The sequence below is a fragment of the Portunus trituberculatus genome, chromosome 48 (genome assembly GCF_017591435.1).
Source record: "Portunus trituberculatus isolate SZX2019 chromosome 48, ASM1759143v1, whole genome shotgun sequence".
Taxonomy (NCBI): domain Eukaryota; kingdom Metazoa; phylum Arthropoda; class Malacostraca; order Decapoda; family Portunidae; genus Portunus; species Portunus trituberculatus.
In genome coordinates, this window is record NC_059302.1 from 24,039,919 (window position 1) to 24,051,731 (window position 11,813).

At 42.7% G+C, this 11,813-nt stretch overlaps 1 long non-coding RNA gene across 1 annotated transcript in view; it reads right to left on the reverse strand.

The window, feature by feature from the left end:
- Positions 1–11,471, reverse strand: part of LOC123498611 — an 89,109-nt gene extending 77,638 nt beyond the window's left edge. The window contains exon 1 of the long non-coding RNA XR_006672744.1: positions 11,366–11,471. This is a non-coding gene — a long non-coding RNA (uncharacterized LOC123498611). The remainder of the gene's footprint in view (positions 1–11,365) is intronic.
- Between the last annotated feature and the right edge of the window lie 342 nt (positions 11,472–11,813).

An 11,813-nucleotide genomic window follows, 5' to 3' on the forward strand; every position in this document is an offset into this window, starting at 1 on the left:
GTCCTTGCTTCCATTTTCTTATTGCTACAGATGGACAGACGAGGATTTTTAGAGAGATGCATGTGGGGGTGGAGGGAGATTAACATAACGCCTCCATTTCTACCGCCACAGATCTATTGACGAGATTTTAGGAGATATGTGTATGAGTTTGGTGATTCTCCATGCATCTCTTTCTTTTAATAACCATTCGCTCAAAGATATCGATAGGTGCATGCCTTTAAATGCTGCTTTGATCAATTTCATACCTTCAATCGGCGGTTAACAGCATTTGTTTGGTGCAAACTAACTTCCTTACCGCCAAGATGTGGGCGCTCCTCATTTCATCATCGTCTTTTCATTTTCCGCTCTAAGATCACCACCGTATTTTCATTCTTCCCTATAAAAACATCACTGTATTTTCCTTCTTTGCTATAAAAACATCACCGTATTTTCATTCGTTGCTATAAAATTATCTACGTATTTTCATTCTTCGCAGTAAAATCACCATCGTACTTTTCATTCTTCCTTTTCAATCATCATCACATTTTCATTCTTCGCCATAAAGTCATCTATCTACGCATCTTTATTCTTCGCCATAAAATCACCTACGTATTTTCATTCGCTTTCATTCATTTCATTCACTTCGTTCATTCTTCGCTATAAAAATTCGTTCGGGTTTTTCTTCCTCTGACCCCTTAAATAACCTCTTGAGTAGCATGAAGCGTTTCCATACTCATTCTGGTTACTATTTGGTGATTTTATACAGCCTCAAAAACTCATGTGGGGGATTAAAATAGTGAAGACTGTGGTCATTAATCTTCTGACCTCCATAGACACTTTCTAATGTCAGTAAAGTGGTCTAATCGTACACAAATCGCAAGGTAAAAATGTGTCCTAGTACTGAAGGGTTACGGTAGCTATTTCCAGCTTGTTTCCTTTGAGGGTTATGGCGCAGCGCTGGACGATGGCGAGAGAGCCTTCTGCTTTGGTGCAAATTTTCTTGTTCTTTCTCTTTAGTAGCAGTAGTAGTGGGTCAGTTCGCGCGTACCAACTGCATGATCTGTTGTGGCCTCTATTTTTATGCAACTCTCTCTCTCTCTCTCTCTCTCTCTCTCTCTCTCTCTCTCTCTCTCTCTCTCTCTCTCTCTCTCTCTCTCTGCATGTGTCAATTCGTTTTTTTTTTTCCCCTTTTTTCGTTTTTTTTTTTTTTTTTCCAAGCAGCTTTACCTTCATGTTGCACAATTTGTCGCAATTTTTTCTCTCCATATATTCCACATGCACATTTTCTCTCCCTCCCTTTCACCAGAGTTTCCCCCTCAACATTTACACGGTCGTCACGGTCTATTTCCGTTTTCTTTTCCTTTTTTTTTTTATCCCATTTTCCAATTTTTCACTGCATTGCTTTGATATTTCCGGCAATTTTTTTAAACGTGATTTCTTTTATTTTTGTTCTGTCTTAGCTAATGCTATTTATTTATTGCTTGCTTGCTTGTTTGCTCTCTCTCTCTCTCTCTCTCTCTCTCTCTCTCTCTCTCTCTCTCTCTCTCTATATATATATATATATATATATATATATATATATATATATATATATATATATATATATATATATATATATATATATATATATATATATCTATCTATCTCTATCTTTACCTTTCTCCACCCACCCACACTCACCCACACACACACACACACACACACACACACACACACACACACACACACACACACACACACACACACACACACACACACACACACACACACACACACACACACACACACACACACACTTTTTTTCTGTCATAAGCCATACGATTCTTTTCCCTTTCCTTTTTTCTTTTCCTTTTTTTTCTTTCTCAACGCTATCTTTTTTTTCAGCTCCACGTTAAGCAATACCATTATCAGAATCTCCCCTTTTCCACTGTTCTTTTTCTTTTTTCCTTCCTGTTAGTTCTATCTTTAGCAATGCCATTCAATTATTCACTCTATTTTTTTTTCTTTCTCCTTCTTCCCCTTTACCCAACGTGTTTCTATTTGTTTATTCATTTTCTATACCCCTTTCGTGTCTGACAGAGTGTATGAATGCATGAAGGAAAGTCAATCGCAATGGAGGGGAAGAGAATGAGGAGAATTTTTTTTCAACATATTAAAACGAATGAATGAAAAAAAAGAAGCATGATATATGTTATTTATGCATCTATTATCGTTACTTAGCATTTTTTCTATTCCATTGGCAACTTAAACATTAATCCCTTCAGTACTAAGGCACATTCATACTTTGAGATTTTTTGTACGATTAGACCATTTTATTTTATAGGGAAAGGTCTACGGGGGTCAGAAGATTAATGGCCACAGTCTTCACTATTGTAATCCCTTCAGTACTGGGACTGGGTTAGGTTAGCTAAGGTCGGGTACATAAAATGCGTCGATTTCTTTTAAACCCTCCCATACTAGGACACATTTTTACCTTGAGATTTGTGTACAATTAGACCATTTTATTGACATTAAGAAGCGTTTATAGAGGTCAGAAGATTAATGGGCACAGTCTTCACTATTGTAATCTCCCCACATAAATCTCTGAAGATGTGTATAAGCATAAAAAGATATTGTGCAAAATGAATATGGATATGCGTCATGGTACTCAACGGATTAATGGGAACAAGAAAAATATATTATACTAAACTGTTATTTATTTTTTACTTGATAATAAAACAATGGGAAAAAAAACATAATATAATGATTTCTTACTTAATCTTCATCATTTTTTTTTTTGTTATTTGACTAACTTCCTTCACGTATTAAAGTGAAAAAAAGGTGACAAATCCTTCCTAACTGATACGTGACTAAAAATGCATGTAAGAGAGAGAGAGAGAGAGAGAGAGAGAGAGAGAGAGAGAGAGAGAGAGAGAGAGAGAGACAGACAGACAGACAGACAGACAGACAGACAGACAGACAGACAGACAGAGACAGACAGACAGAAACAGAGAAAAACAGAAAGAGAGAATCAGTTGTAAATAAAGAGGAAGATTGGAGAACTGGAGTGGAGACAGAAAAAAAATTAAAGAGAGAATATACGAATGACAACCAATGACAACCTGGCTAACACGTGCACAGCCTCCCACATTGAACCAAGCCAGGTGCAGCGTTCGTTCACACTGATTAGACTGCAACTAAATCGACATTAAAAACTTTCTTCCGGGGGGGATTCAAAGGTCGTTCACTTCTGTCACTTCCTTCACCTTCCCTACCAGTGTAGTTGGCGCTGCTGCAGAAATACGAAAGCAAAAAAAAAATAAATAAATAAAAAGTGTATGAAAGCTGTTTCAGATAATGTTTACACGCAACGCAACATGGTAGTGATGATTGATGATGATGATGATGATGATGAATAAGAAGAACAAGAACAAGAACAAGACGAACAAGAACGAAGAACAGAGAAGAACAAGAACAAGAACAAGAAAATGATGATGATGATGATGATGATGATGATGATGATGATGATGATGATGATGATGACGAAGATTAAAGAAATACTCCAGTAAAGTAAAGTAAGGTTAGTTAAGATGATGACGACCTAAAAATAACAAATGAAAAGAAAACTGTCTAATGGAAGAAGAGATACACTGGATTGAGAGAGAGAGAGAGAGAGAGAGAGAGAGAGAGAGAGAGAGAGAGAGAGAGAGAGAGAGAGACGTACATAGAGTAAGGCACAAGGTAAAAATAGAAAGTGATATGAGACGTACAAAATGTGTGAAAAAAAAATAAGAACAAACTAGTGCTATAGATTAAATTATGTGCTAGTATGAGGAGGAGGAGGAGGAGGAGGAGGAGGAGGAGGAGGAGGAGGAGGAGGAGGAGGAGGAGGAGGAGGAGGAGGAGGAGGAGACAGAGGAGGAGGAGGAGCAAAGATCAAGAAGCAAAAATGAAACGGAATCGAAAAGACAACTACAACAAAAAAAATAAATGCCAAAAACGACGAAAAAGAACGAAAAGAAGAACAAAATCAAGAACAAGAAAGAGAAGTTATTATTACCCTTTGCTACCATTCGCACCTCACACTTCCATTACTACACCTTCCTTACCCCTCTCTCCCCTCCCTCCCATGCTCTACCATATCCTACCATACCCTCCCACCTGCCTTAGCCACCCATTACCTCAACAACAAACCTTTCCTATCCCTCCTTCCATTTCCCTCACCTCTTTCATCACCTGTTCTACTAATACGTCTCTCACATCATCATCCCTTCTTTTCACACCTTTCCTAGCTATTACCTCCCCTTACCCTTCCACACCCTGCCCTCATTACCTCCTCAAGCCACCATCTCCCCACTCGCTTTCGTTCCAGCCTCTATCTACCTTTACTATACCTCCCCCTGTTCACCTGCGCCACCCAGCGACTATAGCTCACCTGTACCAAGGACGAAAAGCAATCTCCTCAGCCACATAGCATTTACCTCGAGCCAATAAAGAGCAAAGACACAATTAAACCATGAAAGGCATGGCCGATTTACCAAGATAATTGCAGCTCAACATGATACGCAACGCTACACTTTTTTCGCTTTTCTTTTTTCTTTTTCTTTTTTTAGTTATGAGAGAGAGAGAGAGAGAGAGAGAGAGAGAGAGACTACTTTAGCATGTGGTCTACGTGTCATGAAGCTCCTTTGGTATGGGGTCTACGCTTCATCTTGTGATCTGCAACAAGATTTTTTTTCTTTTGATTCTCAAGAGATAAGGAAAACTCTTGTCTTGGTCTCCAGAGACTGTCTGGTTAGAGAATCTGAGACATGAGTGGGATGTCTGTTCGAGTATCAAAGCTCCTGTCCCGACTCAACAAGCTGCTGTGCGTACAGCACACGTGGTACAGCACACTTCACTCCGGCATAGACAGTGTCTCGAGATGTGACCTGTGCTCCCTCCCGTGATTTGATCTACTGCGTAGTGTAGTGATCAGCACGCTCGACTCACAATCTAGAGGGCCCAGGTTCGAGTCCCGGGGGCGGCTAGGCAAATGGGCAGGCCTCTTAATGTGTGGCCCCTGTTCACCTATCAGTAAATAGGTACGGGATGTAACTCGAGGGGTTGTGGCCTCGCTTTCCCGGTGTGTGGAGTGTGGTGTGGTCTCAGACCTACCCGAAGATCTGTCTATGAGCTCAGAGCTCGCTCTGTTATGGGGAAGACTGGCTGGGTGACCAGCAGACGACCTTGGTGAATTACACACACACACACACACACACACACACACACAGGTAGAATCATTGAGTAGAACTGCTACAAAAAACACACACACACACACACACACACAAGCGTAAAACAACAAGACACCATAAGCATCCTTGTCGTATAGTAGTTTGTTACGCCCCGCAGTGTAAAGAGCTGCAGCAGATTGCCAGCCCTGTTTGGTGACGCAGCAACGTGACTAATGACCAAATGGGAGGGCGAATGTTTGGGAGTCAATTAGCTGGTTGGTATACGAGTCTTGCTGGCCACGAGTTGTTATGTGTTACGCCTCCCTCGCCAGAATTACAAGTCACGTGCGACAGGGCAATTAGGGCATAAAAGTGTGTGTGTGTGTGTGTGTGTGTGTGTGTGTGTGCACACACACACACACACACACACACACACACACACAAGGCAGGAGATAGACTTTCACAATCCAGTTTTGTATATATGATGGAAACAAAATATGGAAATCTAAAGTACCAGCTATTCAGTGTCCTTGTGTACTATGGTAAAATATACATTCACATGCACGAGTATGGCTGTAAAACAAGAATAACTAAGTAGGGAATGAGAGTGAAAGAACAAAATAAACGAAGAGGCAAAAAGAAGAAGAGGATGACGAGGACTAGAAGAATGAGAAAGGAGATAAGGAATAGAATGAATGTGACAGAGGAGGATAAAGCGAAGGAGATAAAAGGCAAAAAGGATAAAAAGAGAATAGGACAAGGAAGAAAAGAAATTAAAGAACAAATCGCATAGGAGGAGGTAGAGAAAGAGGAGGAGGAGGAGGAGGAGGAGGAGGAGGAGGAGGAACATATAGCAAGAAACACTGGTCCCTACGAGGTTGTCTGTGGCCGACTACGTTCTCTCATATACATACAGTAAGAAATACAGGACAAGGAGGAAGAAAGGCGAGGAGATGGTGATAATGAAAACGCTGGGAAAAAAAAAATCAAACAAAATACAAACGTATAACATCTAACCAAACCAAACCTAAACCAAACTAAGATCACAACCATACAAGAAACACAATATTATTACCAAACCAAACGAACAAATAAATAAACATCACTAAACTGAAAAAAAAAAAACTACATAGATTATAAAACCATCAGACACACAGGTGACAGAAAGGCAAAGGTGGCAATTAATAGAGGACAGGTGTGGGTAAATGAGGCGTCAGGTAGTACAGCGGAAAGGCAAGGCAAGGCAAAGGAAGGCAAAGCAAAGAAAGGCCAGGCAAGGGGACGAGGCGAGGCAAGGCAAGGAAAGGCAAGGTAAGATAAGACGAGGCAAGGGAAGGCAAGGCAAGACAAGGTAAAGAAATGCAAGGTAAGGACGGGGCGAGGCAAGGAAAGGCAAGACAAGGCAAGGCAAGGCAAAGCGAGGCAAGGCAAAGAAATGCAAGGTAAGGGCGGATGGAGGTATAGGGCAAGTCAAGACAGGGCAAGGTAAAGGAGGGTGAGACAAGGCAAGGCAAGGCAAGGCAGGGCAAGGCAAAGAAAGGCAAGATAAGCGCGGGGCGAGGCAAGGCAAGGAAGGCAAGGCAAGGCGGGAGAGGCAAGGCGGGGCGAAGCAAAGTGAGGTCGAAATGGGATTAAATGAAACTGCCGCAACGTGACGCATTCCCACTTTGGTTACTACCACTCTCCAGGAAAGGCTGTGAAAGAGGGGATGTTTGGTAGTGGTAGTAGTAGTAGTAGTAGTAGTAGTAGTAGTAGTAGTAGTAGTAGTAGTATAAAAAAATAAAAGAGAATGATAGAAAAAAAAACAGCAAGAACAACAGCAGCAGTACAAACAGAAAGAAAACAGTAGTAGTAGTAGTAGTAGTAGTAATAGAAGGAGAAGTAGTAGTAGAGATGCTTGTGGTGATGGTGGCAGTATAGTATATGCGTACGGTTCCATTAAGTTTTATTCTTTTATTTACCCCCCAACCTCTCTCTCTCTCTCTCTCTCTCTCTCTCTCTCTCTCTCTCTCTCTCTCTCAGCTTTTAATACTGAATCTTTCAATACTCGTGTAACTTATTTGAAGGAATACTTTCACTTTTTCAAGCGATCTTCCATGTCAACGTGCGCGCATCCACGCACACACATATATATGACCTTGACCAGCTTCGGTGTGAGGTCAGAGCTCCTACACGTGATTCTGACCTGACTCTCTCTCTCTCTCTCTCTCTCTCTCTCTCTCTCTCTCTCTCTCTCTTCTCCATTACTTACTAGTAGTAGTAGTAGTAGTAGTAGTAGTAGTAGTAGTAGTAGTAGTAGTAGTAGTAGTAGTAGTAGTAGCAGCAGCAGCAGTAATAATAGTTGTTGTTGTTGTTGTTGTTGTAATAATAGCAGCATAAGATACAAACAGTAGATAGACATAAAATACATAGCTAAGAACAAAGGTAAACTAGTAATCTATTAAGTGTATGTTGTTGTTGTTGTTTGATACTAGGTCTATTGTTTATCACGGATGTAGTAATGGGTAGCATTATAAACACCGCCACCACCACCACCACCACCACAACAACAACAACAACAACATTATTCATACACATACACTCACACACACACACACACACACACACACACACACACACACACACACACACACACACTTCCCATAGCCATCTACAGTCCACTTGTGCGTCTTTCTTTCCGTCTGTCTGTCTTACCATTTTGTTTGTTTGTTTCCCCCACACCATTATCGCTACCGTCCCATCTCCCTATCTCCAGTGACAGTAATTTTAAACACGATTTTCTCCGCCAATTGCCAGCCTCCGTTAGCCCACCAAGCCTGTCCTCCTCCCCTAATTCCCCCCACCTGGTGACACTAAAGATGGGTTGTGATTGGCGCGGGAAGCGAGGTGAGGTCACTACTGAGTCTGACTGCTCTTGTCCCGTGACCTCAGGAGGGTGGCGGGACAGGCTGGGCAGATCAGTTCCTGTTTTCTTCCCGGGGAGGGTATAGCGCTCCTTTGCCGCCAATGAGGAAGTCTGGGAAGGATATTGGTATTTTGTGATCGTGTTTTTCATCGCTGCCAATCCATGAGGTGAGTCTGTGGTGCTGTGAGAGGTAGCTGTTGGTGAAGGTGAAGTGCGTCGTGCGTGATTATTTTGGTGTGTGTGTGTATGGGTGTTTTGGGTGGCATTGGTGGGGTAAGCAGGTGTATGTGTATGTGTGTGTTTGGGTTAAACAGTTTAAAAAAGCTATACTATTCTTCTAAAAACGACAAAATTTACACGATGCCACGCTCCTGTGCAGTGCAGGAAGTGGTATAGATAAGGTGGGTGGTTTGAATGAGCGTTAGGTTTAAAAAAGATGCGTTCGAGTGAGTGGCAAGACATGGCACAGCTGGGAAGGGAAGGGGAAATGCACGGTATGTACAGAGATGGATAAACTGGATGATGTGAGATGTGACGATACCATAGTGACTGGCATGTGGTGGAAGGTGAAAGTGGCATCTGTTAAACATGAGCAGGTGAACTGAGGTGAAGCGTGGCTCTGTGTTCCGGGCTACATGAAATGCGTGTTTGTGTTTGTGTGTCTGTTTACCAAATGTGTTGTGTGAACGTCCAGCGTAGGTATGTGTGGTGCTTGGTAATGAGTGCGTGTGTGGTAGGCAGAGTACAGGAGGATGTGAGGGAGGGAGAGAGGGAGGCTGCAGTGGGTCCCAGCGGAGGTGCGGCGCCAGGTCCTCCCCATCCCCCTCCCAACAACTTGAGATACTGCGTAGTTATCATATACATCCAGCCATTCCTATATTTTTATCTTTGTTACATTCTCCTCTCCCTTTTTATGTTGTCATCACCCCTTGCGTCATCGTCCTCATTACTGTAAGGGTCAACTCGTCTTTTATTTGTGGTTGTTTTGGTCTTGGCTCCACGCTCGAGTCACACATTCTTGATTGGGACGCTGAGTGACAAGCCTACTGCTAATCCCCTCGTCCACCGCCTCGGGCACGGCCGCCATCTTAACTCAGGCAGCGTCTACACATTCCCAAAATTAACCTTTTTCCAATATTTCCTTCTAAAGTAATACCCCAGTAATAGTCTGAATATAGATAAAGCGTCTGTGGGAGAGTGTCATTACACCTGTCCCGCCACGACAAGTGCTGGAAAACGGAAGAGACGGAAACGCGGAGCCTTGGTGCGAGTTGCCTTCTGGTTGTTTACAAACAAGGTGACCCTGGCTGGTAGGGGAAGGAGGTTGGGGGATCAGCATGGAGGCGGGGCACGGGAAACATTTATAGTCCTAAGGACACCACGGGTGACGCAGTACCTTCATGAACTCTGTTTCACGGCAAAGTAACATCTATAACTTACAACTGTCACACGAAACAAAGTAATCCGACGTGATTATAATCCCCCCGCCCCAAACTCCGGGCGTGTGGGCGTTATGGTGTGAGCACCACTGCCCTCAGGGACGGCTCGCCGAAGAGAGAAGCAGTGTGTCCCGCTCTCCAGTATACCACACACACACACACACACACACACACACACACACACACACACACAAAACGTACATTTTAATTTCCCTGGCCAATGTGGCGTGGCACACTCGTCTCCAGAACATTGTCGCAGCAACACTCTGCAGCAGCTTGCCTAATGTTCCTTGAAGAAACGTTGTCTCTTACGCGTCATTACTTTTGTACTGTTATGTTATAAGAGTGGCATGAACAATAACTAACGTCCACCATCACATTACACACACACACACACACACACACACACACACACACACGTGTGTGTGTGTGTGAGAGAGAGAGAGAGAGAGAGAGAGAGAGAGAGAGAGAGAGAGAGAGAACGAACAAAAATAAATCCACAGAAATCTGCAAGTTTTACGTTTTGCAGCTTTCTTCTGTGAGAGATGGAAAGAATAACACAACAAACAGACATACAGAAATCAATGTGTATAGTATTATCAGGTAATATTTGCATTACGAGTAAGTCCCGGGCCGAGGGATTCTGGTCCAAAGAGGCCTCACCAGCGCCAGGCCACGCGCGGGAATGTATTACGCCCCAAACTTTTTTGAAAATGGTCGTGATGTTCCCGCACCACTCACAAGCACGTCCCTCGCGGACACTGCGGAACACCCACACCCACACCCACCGCCGCCTGCACTCATTCACACGCTGCGGTAACACAGGAAGTCTGCGTAGCTACAAGAAGGAATCAATCGCCACCACATCAATGGTGTGTTGAGGGGCAGTAGCCACTCCATGCTCCAGTCTTTCAAGGGGCGCTACAGTTCAGCATGAATCCCCTAAGGCAATCTTGGGAACGTCACCTGGCGAGCGTGGGTGTCACAGGCTGTGTGCAGGCCATCACTGAACTCCCACGCTAATTCCCTGCAATTGCATTATTCATGGAGCACAACACGTACGCGATGATCTAAAATAATCCAATGGGTGTAAATACTAAAGGTCACACTAAATATGTTCCAGATACAGTATTAGCCTCGGTCAAGATAATTCATCGTGTGCACTTATTCTAAAGACTTATCGGGTCAGTACATCCCCCTTGGCAATAATTACGCTTTGCTACTGAGTCTAAAATTAATCTTCTACCAAAAGATCTAATCATTTTACGATTATAACCGCGTCACCCACATCAAAGGTAACACACGATGCTTAAGGCGAGACTCACAGCTTGCCACTTTTGTGCGACTCAACAGCGGAGTTAACATAAGAACACAAGGGAATTAGCCAAGACAAGCCACTGAGTGTATACGTGGCTGTCCCTTTAAAGTACAGATGTGGTTTATCTATGTTTGTCTTTCACTATTTTCCAAGAGCTGTACTTATGTCATCTTAAAGTTCTCTATGGAATCTACATTAAGAATCTGTAACTGAGTCTTTGTGTCAGTCATCTACACAGACCATCACGTTAAAAACAGTAGAAAAGAATATAAACTGGCTTTTCTTACAGTTCTCTTGGTTATATTTTCTATCTGGGGATGGTTTTTGAGGGAACTCCATTTACATCTGTCACTTCATTTACTCATTCATTAATTTAATCATTTTGTTTATATTCGCCCTTTTTTTTCTTTTCACTCGACAGACATCTTCAATACATACATACATACATACAGTACATGAAAAAAATCTATTTAAGATGAACAATCATTAGAAAACGAGAAACGAGAATCAAAACACTGTGTACTGTACTTACAGGCGGAGGAGGGCTGCGCTGTGACGGCCGCGGGGATATAATTTCACGGATGTGGAGAAGCAGCAGGGTAGGCACGACGAGGGCCAAGGACGCACTCCTCACCATGGCAGCCCTGAAGGAGAAGATGCAACAGGTGAGAGAGAGAGAGAGAGAGAGAGAGAGAGAGAGAGAGAGAGAGAGTTTATTGACCAGTGTACAGGAATACCAATCTTAACAATATCCCAAAACAATTCTAACAAACAGACAGACACACATACACATACATACATGCATACATACATACATATATAACGCACAAAACATACAGACACACGTAACCCAACATAAACAAACTGATATAGAGAGTTAGCCAAGTACAAATAAACAGACATAGAAGCTGCGGCAGGCGGGAAACAAACAGACGAATTTAAAGGCAACAAAGACATATAGGCTAATACGGTATAAGGAA